The sequence below is a fragment of the Prionailurus bengalensis genome, chromosome E4 (assembly GCF_016509475.1).
Source record: "Prionailurus bengalensis isolate Pbe53 chromosome E4, Fcat_Pben_1.1_paternal_pri, whole genome shotgun sequence".
NCBI lineage: Eukaryota > Metazoa > Chordata > Mammalia > Carnivora > Felidae > Prionailurus > Prionailurus bengalensis.
The window spans coordinates 41,288,146-41,303,489 of NC_057360.1; the positions used below are offsets into that span (position 1 = coordinate 41,288,146).

At 38.3% G+C, this 15,344-nt stretch overlaps 1 protein-coding gene across 4 annotated transcripts in view; it reads right to left on the reverse strand.

Annotated features, from left to right (window-relative positions):
* Nucleotides 1–15,338, reverse strand: part of LOC122476545 (alpha-1,3-mannosyl-glycoprotein 4-beta-N-acetylglucosaminyltransferase-like protein MGAT4E) — a 31,740-nt gene extending 16,402 nt beyond the window's left edge. The window contains exons 1-2 of one of the 4 annotated variants that reach the window (XM_043569373.1): nucleotides 15,222–15,338; nucleotides 14,719–14,787 (exon numbers count right to left, since the gene is read on the reverse strand). The gene's annotated coding sequence lies outside the window, so the exon portion shown is untranslated. Of the gene's footprint in view, nucleotides 1–14,718 lie in introns of all 4 variants that reach the window. The other 3 variants (XM_043569375.1, XM_043569374.1, XM_043569376.1) reach the window with 3 other exon arrangements.
* Nucleotides 15,339–15,344: the final 6 nt, after the last annotated feature.

Genomic DNA, 15,344 nt, shown 5'->3' on the forward strand with positions numbered 1-15,344 from the left:
GATGATAATAATACCTACTTCATTGGGTTTGATGTCCTATAGCTATATGGATAAACATATATGTATATGTATAAACTATATGGCATGTTATACATAGAGAATATAGTATATATATTTATATATATACTACATATATAAAATTATATATATATTGCCATTGTATAATTATATACTATATTTTATATAGAGAGTATAATAGAGTTCTGGCTCATGCTAAGCAGTGTATGTATGTTAGCTATGAATATATTAATATTTTAAAAGATCTCCAAGTGATTCTAAAATGTAGCCAAGGTTAGGAACCACTAATTTAAGACCTTATAACCATGGTAAGAAATTTGGGCTTAAATTTAATGTAATCGGAAAATACGGAAGGCCTTTACGCAAGGAAATCATATGATTTTATTTACATTTTTAAAAACTGCTTAGGCTTCAGTATAGAGAGAGAATTTGAGAGTGGGCAAACAGTAGAAGCAAGAAAAGACTTACGTATTACAGGTGTTCAGGTAAGAGAAGATGGTAGTTTTATAATGGAAACAGAAATATAGTTGGGTTTGTGATATTTTGGAAATTGATTTGACCAGCAGTACTGATGGATTGAATGTGGGTACGAGAGGGTGATGTGGCATGCCCAAGTTGAGTCCAAAGGAAATGAATCAGAATCTCTGGGGCATCACTGACAGCATCTCGGTCTGCCAGACATACTAGCAATACCATTGGGTCTGCTGGATCCTGAGGCCCAAGTGGCAGGGTAGTTGGCTCTACAAGCTTACTGGTTACAAAACTGTTTATTGCTCTAGGTCCTACTCAAAGCTAGCAGTGGTACCATTGCTTTTCCCATTGAACAGATGAAAGGGTAATCAGATGAGGTTAAATAATCTGCCCCCAATCACACAGCTGGGATAGTAGGAGAGCAGATATATGAACCCAGGGGATGCCAGAGTCTGTCCTTTTAACCACTGTGCTGTACTACTTATTATAAACAAATGTCCTGCTTAGTTTGGTGCTAGTTGAGTTGACTAATGTTATTTTCAAGGAGTTTTTTTTTTTTAAATTTTTTTTTAACGTTTTATTTATTTTTGAGACAGGGACAGACAGAGCGTCAACAGGGGAGGGTCAGAGAGAGGGAGACACAGAATCTGAAACAGGCTCCAGGCTCTGAGCTGTCAGCACAGAGCCCGACGCGGGGCTCGAACTCACGGACCGCGAGATCATGTCCTGAGCCAAAGTCGGCCGCTTAACCGACTGAGCCACCCAGGCGCCCCTCAAGGAGTTTTAACTAGTGTGCATACTCTGATGCTTGGCACTGTCGGCTGCCCCTTCTTTCCTAGAACGCTTAGACTCCCTTTGCTTTGGTGAGATGGCACTCTTCTGGTTCTCATATCTTCGCTTTCCTTTTTGGTTCCCTCTCCCTCCTTTCATCTGCTCTTTACATAACAGTTTCCTCAGGGACGGTCATTGTTAGGCCTCTGCATTTCTCACTGCACACTCTCTAGGCCTCATCTCCCACCATACTATGGCTAGCACTTTTGTTTCCATACCACTGTATTTACACACACACACACACACACACACACACACACACACACACAGTGTCTCTACACATGCTGTAATGAAGAGAAGATCCAAAATAAGTGAAACAGGGGGGAGAAAGTACAATAGAGAAAATGAACAAAGTTAAAGGTTGGTACTTTTAAAAAGCAGTAACACTGATAAACCTCTAGGCAAGACTGATCAGGAAAAAAGTATAAACAAATCTCCACAGATATTAAACTACTAGCAAGATAATAAACCATAAATTTGACAATATTTTAGATGAAATGGACACAATTCTCGAAAAACAACTTATAAAAATTAACACAGGAAGAAAGAAAGCCCTACTGGTTCTTGATCTACTAATGAAATTGAATTCATGATTAATTTCCCCCACACAAAAAAGTACAGGCCCAGATACCTTCATGGGTGAATTCTCCTAAATATTAAGGTGAATTCTCCTTAAATAAATTCTCTCAAAAACTAGAGGAGGTACTACTTCCCAACTGGTTTTTACGAGGCCAGCATATTTTAATACCAAAATCTAACAAAGATATCATAAAAGGGAAAATTACAACCAATCTCATGAGAACGTAGATGTAAAAATCCTAAGCAAATATTAGCAAGCTGAATCCAGCAATATATAAAGAGTATAATACATCATAACTAGATGATAAATTTTCCAGGAATTATCATCTTGATAGATGAAGAAAAACCACCGGGTAAAATTCAACATTCACTCACGGTAAAAACTCTTAGCAAGTAGGAATAGTGGGGAGATTACCTTAATCTAATTGGACTATTTACTCCTCTTCCCCAAAATTCTTAATGGTGAATTATTATTTACTTATATTTATTTATTTTTAAAGTGTACAACATTTTGATTTGATACACATATGCATTGTGAAAAGATTCCCATCATCAAGTTAATTAACACATTAATCACCTCACACATTTACCTTTTTTGTGTGTGTGTGAGAACACTTAAGTTCTACTCTTTTAGCAAACTTCAGTTACACAATACAGTATTATCAACTGTAGTCACCATGTTATACATCATAGCTTCAGACCTTATTCATCTTTATATTTATTTTTGAGAGACAGAGAGAGAGAGAGAATGGAGGAGGGGCAGAGAGAGAGGGAGACAGGATCTGAAGCAGGCTCCCCTGCTGCCACCACAGAGCCCTACCTGGGGCTTGAACCCATGAACTTCGAGATCATGACTTGAGCTGAAGCTGGATATTTAACTGACTGAGCCACCCAGGCACCTCATTCATCTTTTTTTCCCCTTTTCTTTAGAGAGAGAAAGAGAGCACAAGCAGGGGAGAGGGGCAGAGGAAGAGAGAGAACATTTTAAGCAGGCTCCACACTCAGTGCGGAGCCCAACACGGGGCTCAATCCCATGACCCTGGGATCATGACCTGAACCAAAATCAAGAGTAGGATGCCTAGCTGACTCAGCTACCCAGGTGCCCTAAGACCTTATTCATCTTATAATTGGAAGTTGGTACTCTTTTTTTTTTTATCAGCCCCACCCTTTTCCCCCACCCCTTAAGACCCTGGCAACCACCATTCTACTCTATTTCTATGAATTTGCCATTAAAAAAAAAAGATTTTGCATGTAAGTAATTATTTGTCTTTCTCAGTCTGGCTTATTTCACTTAGGGTAATGTCCTCTAGGTTTATCCATTTTATTGCAAATGGCAGGATTTCCTTCATTTTTCAGGCTGAATAATATCTTGTGCGCGTGCGCGTGTGTGTGTGTGTGTGTGTGTGTGTGTGTGTATGTGATGGTAAATTATTGAAAGCTTTCCCACCTCTGAGAATGAGAATAAACAAGGATGCCCTCTGTCATAACTTCTATTCAACATTGTAATGAAGGTCCAGCCAGTTCAATAAGGGGAAAAAGTAAGAAAAGGCATATGGCTTGGAAAGAAAGAGATAAAAGTTTAATGTGATTATATAAAAAAAATAACAAAGAATTTACAAACTATTAGAATTAATATGTGAATTTAGCAAGGTCACTGAATACAAGGTCTATATATAAATACCAATTGTATTTTCTATATACTAAACACAAATAATCAGAAAATAAAGATTCCAAATGATATTATTTATAATAGCATCAGAAAATATCAATCCTATGCAAAAATTCTCAACAAAATACTAGCAAATTTAATTCAACACTATATTCAAACAATTATTCACCATGATCCAATGGGATTTATTCCTGGGCTGCAGGACTGGTTCACTATTCACAAATCAATAAATGTCATATATCACATTAATAAAAGAAAGGATAAGAACCATATGATCCTCTCAACAGATGTAGAAAAATCATTTGACAAAATCCAGCATCCTTTCTTGATAAAAGCCCTTAAGAAAGTAGGGATAGAAGGAACGTTCCTCAACATCATAAAGGCCATATATGAAAAACCCACAGTTAATATCCTCAATGGGGAAAAACTGAGAGCTTTCCCCCTAAGATCCGGAACATGACAGGGATGTCCACTCTCATTACTGTTGTTCAACATAGTACTGGAAGTTCTAGCCTCAGCAATCATACAACAAAAAGAAATAAAAGGCATACAAACTAGCAAAGAAGTCAAATTTTCATTCTTCACAGATGACATGAGAGTCTACAGGTAAAACCTGAAAGACTCCACCAAAAAGCTGTTAGAACTAATACGTGAATTCAGCAAAGTCACAGGATATAAGACCAATGTGCAGAAATTGGTTGCATTTCTAAACATCAATAATGAAGCAGCAGAAAATCAAGGAATTGATCCCATTCAACGGCACCAAAAACCGTAAGATACCTAGGAATAAATCTAACCAAAGAGGTAAAAGATCTGTACTCTGAAAACTACAGAAAGCTTATGAAAGAGATTGAAGACAACACAAAGAAAAGGAAAAACATTCTATGCTCATGGATAACAAATATTGTTAAAATGTCTATACTACCCAAAACAATCTACACATTCAATGGTATCCCTATCAAAATAACACCAGCATTCTTCACAGAACTAGAACAAACAATCCTAAAATCTGTATGGAACCACCAAAGACCCTGAATAGCCAAAAGCAATCCTGAAAAAGAAAACCAAAGCTGGAGGCATCACAATTCCAGACTTCAAGCTGTATTACAAAGCTGTAATCATCAAGACAGTATGGTACTGGCACAAAAACAGACACATAGATCAATGGAGCAGAATAGAGAACCCAGAAAGGGACCCACAACTATATGGCCAACTAATCTTTGACAAAGGAAAGAAGATCCAATGGAAAAAAAAAGACAGTCTTTTCAGCAAATGGTGCTGGGAAAAGAGCAACATGCAGAAGAATGAAACTAAACCACTTTCTTACATCACACACAAAAATAAATATAAATGGATGAATGACCTAAATGTGAGACAGGAGACCATCAAAATCCTAGAGGAGAACACAGATAGCAACCTCTTTGACCTCAGCCACAGCAACTTCTTACTAAACATGCCTCCAGAGGTAATGGAAATAATAATAAAAATGAACTATTGGGACTTCATCAAAATAAAAAGCTTCTGCACAGTGAAGGAAACAATCAAAAAAACTAGAAGGCAACCGACACAATGGGAGAAGATCTTTGCAAATGACATATCAGATAAAGGGTTAGTACCAAAACCTATAAGAACTTAACCAAACTCAACACCCAAAAAACAATCCAGTTAACAAATGGGTGGAAGACAAGAATAGACACTTTTCCAAAGAAGACATCCAGATGGCTAACAGACACATGAAGACATGCTCAACATCACTCATCATCAGAGAAATACAAATCAAACCATAATGAGATACCATCTTATACCAGCCAGAATGACTAAAACTAACAACTCAGGAAACAACAGACTGAGTTGGACGAGGATGCAGAGAACGGGAAACTCTTTTGCACTGTTGGTGGGAATGCAAACTGGTGCGCCACTCTGGAAAACAGTATGGAGGTTCCTCAAAAAATTAAAAATAGAATTGCCCTACAATCCAGCAACTGCACGACTAGGTACTTATCCAAAGGATGCAAAAATGCGGATTCAAAGGGGCACATGCATACCACTGTTATAGTAGCACTATCAACAATAGCCAAATTATGGAAAGAGCCCAAATATCCATCGACTGATGAATGGGTAAAGAAGATGTGGTATATATATACAATGGAATACGACTTAACGATCAGAAAGAATGAAATCTTGCCATTTGCAACAACGTGGATGGAACTAAAGTGTATTATGCTAAGAGAAATAAGTCAGAGAAAGAGAAATATCATATGATTTCACACACATGTGGTATTTAAGAAACAAAACAGATGAACATAGGGGAGAGGAAGGAAAAATAAGAGAAAAACAGAGAGGGAAGCAAGCCCTAAGAGACTCTTAAAGACAGAGAACAAAAGATTTGAATTTGATTCAGTAGAGTGAGTGAAGAGATCCACTCTCACCCTTGTGAAACCTTTTTGGTATACAACTTTATAAATGTTAACACATGCATAGCTATATGACAACCACCATAATCAACATACAGAACAGTCCCAGCCTTCTACTAAAATTCTTTTGTGGTATCCTTTTATTATCACCCCCCCCCCCATTCCTAATCCCTGGCAACCTCTCCTTAACTGTTCTCCATCACTGTATTTTTTTTTGAGATTTCTATAGAATAGGAATCATATTAGCTTTTTGAGACTTCTTTCATTCAGCGTATCTTTGAGATTCATTTGTATACAGGGGTTTATATGAACACAGATTTTAATTTCTCCTGGGTAAATATCCAGGAATATGATTTCTGAATAATATGGTAAGTGTATGTTTAAGTTTACAAGAAAATGCTAAATTGAGGCTAAATTGTACCATTTTGCATCCCTACTAGCAATGTATGAAAGTTCCAGCTGTTCTGCATCCTTGTCGGCACTTGGTATTGCCAGTATTTTTAGTTTTGGCCATTCTAACAGTTGTATAATTGTATCTCGTTATGATTTTAATTTAAATTTCTCTAATGGCATCTTTTGAAAATCTTTTTGTGTGCTTACCTGCTGTCTGCATATCCTTTTTGTTAAAGTGTTTTAGTCCATTTAAAAAACTGGGTTATTTGTATTATTCCTGTTAAGTCTTGAGAGTTCTTTAAAGGACTTCATTCAAGTCCTTGGTCAGATATGTGATTTACAAATATTTTCTCCCAATCTAAAGCTTGTCTTTTCATTCTTTTAACAGTGCCTTTTGCAGAGCAAAAATTCTCATTTTGAAAACCAAGTTGAAGACCAATTTATCAATTTTTGTTTTGTGGTTTTGGTTTTGGTGTCATATTTAAGAACTCTTGGCCTATCCCCAGGTCTTAAAGGCTTTCTCCCATGTTCTCTTCTAAGTATTTTCTAGTCTTACATTTTACATTCATATATGATAGTTTTTGAGTCAATTTTTATATAAAGTATGAGGTTTAGATCAATGCTTATTTTGGGGCACCTGGGTGGCTGACTTCAGCTTAGGTCATGATCTCTAACCTCATGAATTTGAGCCCCATGCCAGGCTATGTGCTGACAGCTCAGAGCCTAGAGCCTACTTCCAATTCTTTGTCTCCCTCTCTCTGCCCCTCTCCTGCCTGCATTCTGTCTCTCTCTCAAAAATAAATAAGCATTAAAAAATATTTGGTCGATGCTTATTTTTTGCCTACTGATGTTGTTTTAACACCTTTGTCAACAAGACTACCTTTTTTCCCACTGAAATTGCTTTTGCACCTCTGTAAGAAATCAATGGGCCACATTTGTGTGAGATTATTTCAGGACGTTCTCTTCTGTTTCATTAATCGATGTGTCTATACCTTTGCCAGTATCACACTATCTTGATTACTGTAATTCTATAGTAAATCTTATCATTAGGGGTAATGGTTAATTTTATGTATCAACTTGGCTAGGCTGTGGTACCCAGGCATTTAATGAAACACTAATGTTTAAAAGAAATAAATTTGCAGACCTTAAGTTCAAAGCATAAAGTCAAAGATAGCCAATAAACTCAATGAATAGAAGCATTGACTCCTGAGAAAAGGTAAACAATTCAGCAACTGATTAAAGGAGGGCTTTATTTTATTTTTTTAATATGAAATTTATTGTCAAATTGGTTTCCATACAACACCCAGTGCTCATCCCAACAGGTGCTAAAGGAGGGCTTTAAATGAGTATGATCAAGATCCCTCAAGGAGATAAATAAAAGAATACTATCCTTAAAGCTAGAACAAAAGGCTATAAAACAAAAGAGTCAGATATTAATTAGGATTGTGTAGCTATGAAAAATAACTAACTAGGGGTGCCTAGTTAAGCATCCCACTCTTGATCTTGGGTCAGGTCATGATCTCACATTCGTGGGATGGAGCCCCATGTCGGGCTTTGTGCTGACAGTGTGGAGCCTCCTGGGGATTCTCTCTCTCCCTCTCTCTGACCCCTCCCCTGCTTGTGCTCTCTCTCTCAAAAATAAACAAATAGATTTTTAAAAAGAACTAATCATAAATTAAAACTAAAAATACATTTACTGAAATATACAAAAATAAGAAGCCTTAGTCAGGGATATTTCTTAGTGGAGTTACTTCTGATGGCTCTTGGTGTTCTAGCTTCTGAGATAAATTCTGTGGTTCTGGCCTCAAGCACAAAGATACTGGAGAAGCAGGCCCAGAGATCACTTTATGACTGTACCTTATGTTGGAAGTATCTTGTTAGGCTGAGCTCGGTCAAACTAGATCAAGATTGGAGCAAAGGAGTGAGATAGTCTTTGCTACAGATAAATACCAGATAAATCCCTTCTCTTTCTTTCTTTTTTAAATTATTTTTTTAATGTTTATTTTTGGGGGGGGGTCGGAGGAGGGGCAAAGAGAGGGAGGCAAAGAATCTGAAGTAGGATCCAGGCTCTAAGCTGTCAGCACAGAGCTCAATGCGGGGCTCTAACTCATAGACCTGAGCCAAAGTTGGATGCTTAACTAACTGAGCCACCCAGGCGTCCCACCCTTTCTCTTTCTTATCTACTGGTCTTTGGATTCCGTAAGCAAAGAATAGGTACTGAACTGCTGTTCTTATCCAGTATTCCCTGGAAATTATTGGACAGCCTTGATTATCCAGAGGCTTGCTACTCCAGGACCACTGATAACTTGTCCAGCTTCATATAGATGTCTTGGAAGGACAGAATGTTGTTCAAGAATTCTCCCTTTAGAACTTCCACTATGAATTTCTCAAGATTATCTCAGAGGTGCTGTGGCCCAGATCAGGGAATCATGAGAGGTTAAATGGGTATATAAGTCAAGATGTCATATAAACAGATGACAACTATTCTATGAGGCTATGAGAAACCCATTCATTATTCCAAGGAAGAACACAAGGTCATCTGTCATAAGAGCCCAACATACTCTTTGGGTTAATGCCAAAAAATGGAAATTCATTAAAATCTAAGGTTTATGGAGATGGCCCAGTATGTTGGTCATCTGTTTAAGTTGTTTGCCATCCTGTTGAAGCTGCAGCCATCTTAAAAATGGGATGTTTTTCTTGTTCACAAAATGTGCTGCCCTCTGTCCCCCAGGGGGAGCCAGTGGCTTGCTGAATCTGCACTGCAAGTTGGTACAGGTAGGTTTCAGGCTTAGAGAACAAAGCAATCAGGGTTCTTTAGTTAAAAACAGAAAGAACCAACTCAAAGTCGCTTAAGATCTCAGGGGTGTCTTGGGGTGCCTGGGTGGCTCAGTTGGTTGAGTGTCTGGCTTTGGCTCAGGTCATGATCTCATGGTCCGTGAGTTCGAGCCCCGCATCAGGCTCTGTGCTGACAGCTTGGAGCCTGGAGCCTGCTTCTTGTTCTGTGTCTCCCTCTCTCTGCTCCTCCCCTTCTCATGCTCTGCCTTTCTCGCTCTCTCTCAAAAATAAATAAACATTAAAGAAATTTTTTTTAAGATCTCAGGGGTGTCTCACGAAAACAAGGAAAGGAATGCACCTGGATCTCAAGAGGAATTGTAATGACACAGAAAACCTAGTTTGAGTCAGAAGTCAGGAGAAATACCATCTTCACCTCATGTGCTGTGTTTCTTGGGGAGTATGCTTCCGTCTTTCTTGCCAGATATGCTTTCCTATACAAACCTTATCCACTTGACCAGGAAGCAGTCCATTAGAACCAGGTATATCCAGTCATACTTAAGACAGGATCAGTTTCTTTTACGGCAGGTGAAGAAACATCTCCTGGCGTGTGATTTATTTATCCACGCTTCTGATAACAAGGCAGGATAGGGAGGTTGTTTTTGATTTGCACAGTATGTAAGCTGGTGTGTGAGGTAAAGTAGAAGGTTTAGGTATTTTAGGTAATAATATGGTTGTCAGTTTGAGCCAGAGTCTGAGGGTCTAGGGGGAAATGTGGCCAGCATTTCAAAGTTCTTCCACATGCACAGTGGGAGCTGTCAACTCGTCCCATGTGGCTAAGACTTGGTCCCCAAAGCCATTTCATGTAGCTCAGTTTATGTTAGCGTTCACTGAGAGGTAGAACAACTGCGTACCCAGGTGCCCAGGTGCTCTTCTTTTCTTCTTCTCTTCTCCTTTTCTTCTGCTTCTTCTCTTCTTCTTTTTTTGCATAACACAGAGCTCCTATGTTATCCAGAAGAAAGGAACAAACAGGTGTCCCCTAACAGAGGATACAGTATAAAGGTCTCTAACGTTAGATTTCAGTCTAGCCCTCAAAGCTGACTGACTCACGAAGCGTGGGCTTATGAGGCTAAGGAAGTTCTACCCCCTAACTTATTATGGTCTGCCCTTTGGACATGATAGTTGATCAAACCTCTTCAATTAATATCAATTCCTTCTTATCTGGTCCCATTTCAAACTAAACCACGGCTGCCCCTCGTCAGTTAACAACCTGATTCCCAAACTTTGTAGGGCTAGTAACAATTTACAAAAGCAAATCAGTGCACCTACTTGGACTGATACCCATCCTAAACAGAGCATATTAAGAGAATACTGGTTAAAGGAGAAGAACAAACAGCTTTTTCATAGAGAGCGGCCAGATAGCGAGAGAACTAAGTATGTGACGTGTCATGGAATAGAGGGTTTCAAGGAGGATAGGATCTCAATAGAAATACTAGAATGAGAATTCAGAAAATGCGGTGAGGAGGTTATTGGTGACCCTAGAGAGCAACCTTTCAATAAACAAATGAGTTTTGAAGCCAGAGTTCAAAGACACCAGAAATGACCAGGTGCTGAAGAAACAAAGGCCACGGGTAAAAGCTCTCTATTGGGAGGGATATGGGGATACGTGTTTGGCATATATGTTTTTTTTTTTTAATTTTTTTTTCAACGTTTTTTATTTATTTTTGGGACAGAGAGAGACAGAGCATGAACGGGGGAGGGGCAGAGAGAGAGGGAGACACAGAATCGGAAACAGGCTCCAGGCTCTGAGCCATCAGCCCAGAGCCCGATGCGGGGCTCGAACCCACGGACTGCAAGATCGTGACCTGGCTGAAGTAGGACGCTTAACCGACTGCGCCACCCAGGCGCCCCAGCATATATGTTTTTGAAAAACATCCTATTTTTAAGTAATCTCCACACCCAACATAGGGCTCAAACTCAAAACCCGGAGATCAAGACTCATACGTTGTACTGGCTAAGCCAGCTGGATACCCCGGGTTAGATGTTTTCAAGACAGAAAAGATTCGTGCGTGATTGGAACCTTGGAGAAAGGAGCTTATAGATAGGAAAAATATATTCATTTCTATAATTGCTGATATGTTTAGTTTAGCAGAATCAGTTTTCGAGTTTTGTTGTCCGTAAAATGGTGATCCTGTAATGAAGCTCTATTGCCCCCATGTGGTGTAGGCTGCCCAGCAACTTCATTCTAAACTAGGAATTGACAAACTTGCTGTAAACAGTAACTATTTTAGTTTTGAGGGAAAGTAACCACAGATAATACGTAAACCAACAGGTGTGACCATGTTCCACTAAAACTTTAAGTAATTTGCTCAAGGTTGAGGGGATCAGAATATGGCACCCCCAGATATGCCACTTTGGCATAAAGGTTACTTTAAGCTGAGAGCATCTGAGATTCAACAGATGCAAAAAAAAGAAAAAAAAAAAAAAAAAAAAAGAAAAAAAAAAAAAAAAAAAAGAAAAGGCTTCTTAGAGCTTTCATTTTCTGACTAAAAGTAACAACTTCTGGGAAATAAGACTACCATAAATTCTCCCCGAGGGCAGATCTACTCCCAGAAGGAAGAATGAGAATAAAATCTACCTCAAATCCCTTATTTAGGGAAATGTTATGGCCCTGAAGAAGATGAAAGCATTATCACAAACTTTTCATTTCCTGTTTGTTCTCCTGAAAATAATTTCTTTCCAAAAAGTCATTTGTTTTCCTGTAAGTGCCTTTCTCCTCCTCTCCTTTACCTAGTAAGGTGGTATACAGATAGGAAATCCTATCTTCTTTATCACGGACGTCTCCCACGTGTGTGCATGCGGCACATGTAAATAAAGTGTTTTTCCCCCTCCTGTTCATTTGTCTTTTGTCAGTTTAATTTGCAAGACTCCAGCCACAGAATATAAGATGGCAGAAGAAAAGTGTTTTTCTTCACCTCCAAGGTCAGGTAGCTATTAAGTGGAGGAAAAGGGATTTAAACCCAGATATCTGCTTCTAGAAACTGAGCTCCCCCTTACTAAGCTACTCTATATATTATTATTTTTAACTGAGACTCCATCTTAACACAATTTTTACCATACACTATATTTTATTTTATTTTTAAATGTGTATTTATTTTGAGAGAGAGAGAGAAAGAGAGGGAGAGAGAGGATCACAAGCAGGCTCCGCACTGTCAGCACAGAGCCCAACTTAGGGTTTGAACTCAGGAACTGTGAGATCATGACTTGAGCTGATATTGAGTCAGGTAGGGGCCCCTACCGTGCACTATATTTTAAATAAGGTATAAAAAGTTAGTCACAGGCACTTTTCTCCAGATTAATGTACTTTTTTGAGTGCTACTGAATCTTACTTTGAATCAGGTTCTTCACACACCTTGTCTACAGCTTGGGCACATGATAGAAATTCATTAAGTACCTTTTGGTTTGTTTTCTCTCTTGTAGATTTTCCCCCTTTTAGCCACAGTTTGACTCCACGTCTGTTTAGGCTATTAATATTATTCAAAGCCAAAATTTTCACATGATTTTCTTCATTTTAGAGGTAGTATAGTGCAGTGGTTTTACATATGAGCTTTGAAGACAGTCCTCAGTCTGAATTCTGGCACTTGTCACTGCATGGTAAGTACTCAGTAAACATCAGCTAGTCTATTCAATCAACTAGAATGTATGCCTTCGTTCAATTTCCCCATGTTTTCTCTCCTCATGCAGAAGCAAAAAGGACCTTAGTCATCTTAGGTCCCTTTAAATAACCACCACCACCACAATTTTAACTATCATCACCATAATAGTAGCTGACATTTACTGAGTGATTACTATGTATTATTTATTATTTTTTCCAAAATTTTCTTTAAATTCAAGTTAGTTAATATACAGTGCAATATTAGTTTCAGGAGTAGAATTCAGTGATTCATCACTTACGTACAACACCCAGCGCTCATTATAACAAGTGCCCTCCTTAATGCCCATCACCCATCTAGCCAATCCAGCAACCCTCAGTTCGTTCTCTCTAGTTAAGAGCCTCTTATGGTTTGCCTCCCTCTCTCTTTCTATCTTATTTTATTTTCCCTTCCCTTCTCCTTTATCGGTTTTGTTTCTTAAATTCCACATATGAGTGAAATCATATGGTATGTTATCTTTTTCTGACTTATTTCACTTAGCATAATACACTCTAGTTCCATCCACATCATTGCAAATGGCAAGATTTCATTCTTTTTGATGGCTGAGTAATATTCCATTGTGCATTAAATACTTTCCATGAATTAATTTTACTATTTCAATAACCCTATGAAGCAGGTATTATCATTATCTTCATAGACAGGAAACTGAAGTCCAGGGAGATTAAATAACTTTTCCAAGGTCACGTGGATAATAAGTGGCAGAGATATTTTTTTGAACCCAGGTAAGTCTGACTTCAGAATCCATACTCTTTATTACTTTTCTCTTTTGCTTTATACTGTCTCCAACAGAAAATTTTACTGTTATGTATTTCTTCAAATTAGAAGGAATAATTTTCCAGTGTCTCCAAGGCAATGGTTACTACGCTTTAGGGTTTCACATGCTATTAAAATTTTAAAGATTCTGAAAACACCATAGATTTGCCATATTTAAGTTTTGACAAGAAAGGACCTCAAAACAAAACAAAACAAAACAAACCACCACCACTATCATTTACTATTAGCTTAAAATAAAGGATGATTTAATACCAAAAAAGTAGGATAGATATAACCTAGAACTTCCACTTTGGTGAGAACAAAGATTTTAGGACAATATACTCCTTCCTTCTTAATACCAGGTTAATAGCTACATGCTGCTTGCATTTAGATACAACAACTCTTTTAGTAACTTTACAACTTGTCTTTCTAGAAAGAACCTGTGTCTTTGGATCTGGAAGCCAAGAGTGCCATTAATTAAAAATTGTTGCTTTTTAATAGAAAGTGGAATAAAAGATCTATATGTGTTTTGTTCCACTAAAGTGGCCATAGGACTTAACAGTCTGAGTGGCCTTACTTCTACTCTTGAAATTTCAAAAGATGAAATAAACAGTTTCGGGATTAGACTTCTTTCATTCCAAAGCATTGGAGGAGTAATCATACTGTTGAAAATGAGAACACCTCAGTTAAAACCTTATTTTTTTGCACCTTTGATTTCCTCCAGAATCCCAATGCCCAAGTGTTTTCAACAAAGTGCCACATCATTAGAAATCAACATGAACGCTGGTCTTGTTAATTTTTTTTTTTATTGATTACACTCTGCTGGCTGCATTTTGAGCTTGACGACAAACATGAATTGTGTACACATGTAAAAATTTGGAACAATTCTCTTTTACGTAACAGTCTATTAGACCCTTGTTTTATGTTATACTTTAGATAAATTAAATTTGAATAGCTCAATTATAATCAAGTATATTCAGCTTCAATTATAACTTCTAATTGATTCAAGCCTATTAGCACAATGTTAATAAAAGGCCGGTGGTTTGCTCCTAATGAACTTTTATGTATTACGTAATCACATTAAAAACCGGAGTCTCCTAAATACCTTAGGGTGGCATTCGCTAGTGGGTCCTGCAGTTTGGATGTCAAGACCAGTACCAGCATCTTTTGGGAGCTGCAAGGAAGTCAGAAGGACAAAGAACATAACTCAGAACACTAACTTCTTATTCGTACTAGCGCTTAGTCCAGGGTCCTGCTGTAACCTTCACTCGGTGACTTTTTTCTCTCAATACAAAGACAATTTTCTCTCCTCATCGATCCTTCTAGTATTTTGTTTGGGGGACGGTGGTACATTGAAAAACTTTTAAGAACCTCCTTATCCATTTTGAGAGTTCAGAACTTTATAACTTTTGGATAAGCAATCAGAGTGAAGACTCTTAAAGACCCAGGTTGGACTAGCAAGCACAAAGCTGACCACGTACGGATATTTGGGTCTGAAGTGAGCCTGGAGTGTGGACACAGGCGGTAGCAGAAAAATCGTTGATACCAGGGTGTAAACGCAGTTCTAGTCCACGCCGGCGTGGGTTCCAGGTCTGCGACACCAATTACCTCTCAAGAGGTGCGGCGAAATCCCACACAGCCCAGAACAACGGCAACCCAGACTCAAGTCGATTCGGTACGGAACCCAGACGCAGGTGATCCGTGGGCGCTGGATGATGACGTACTCCGCAG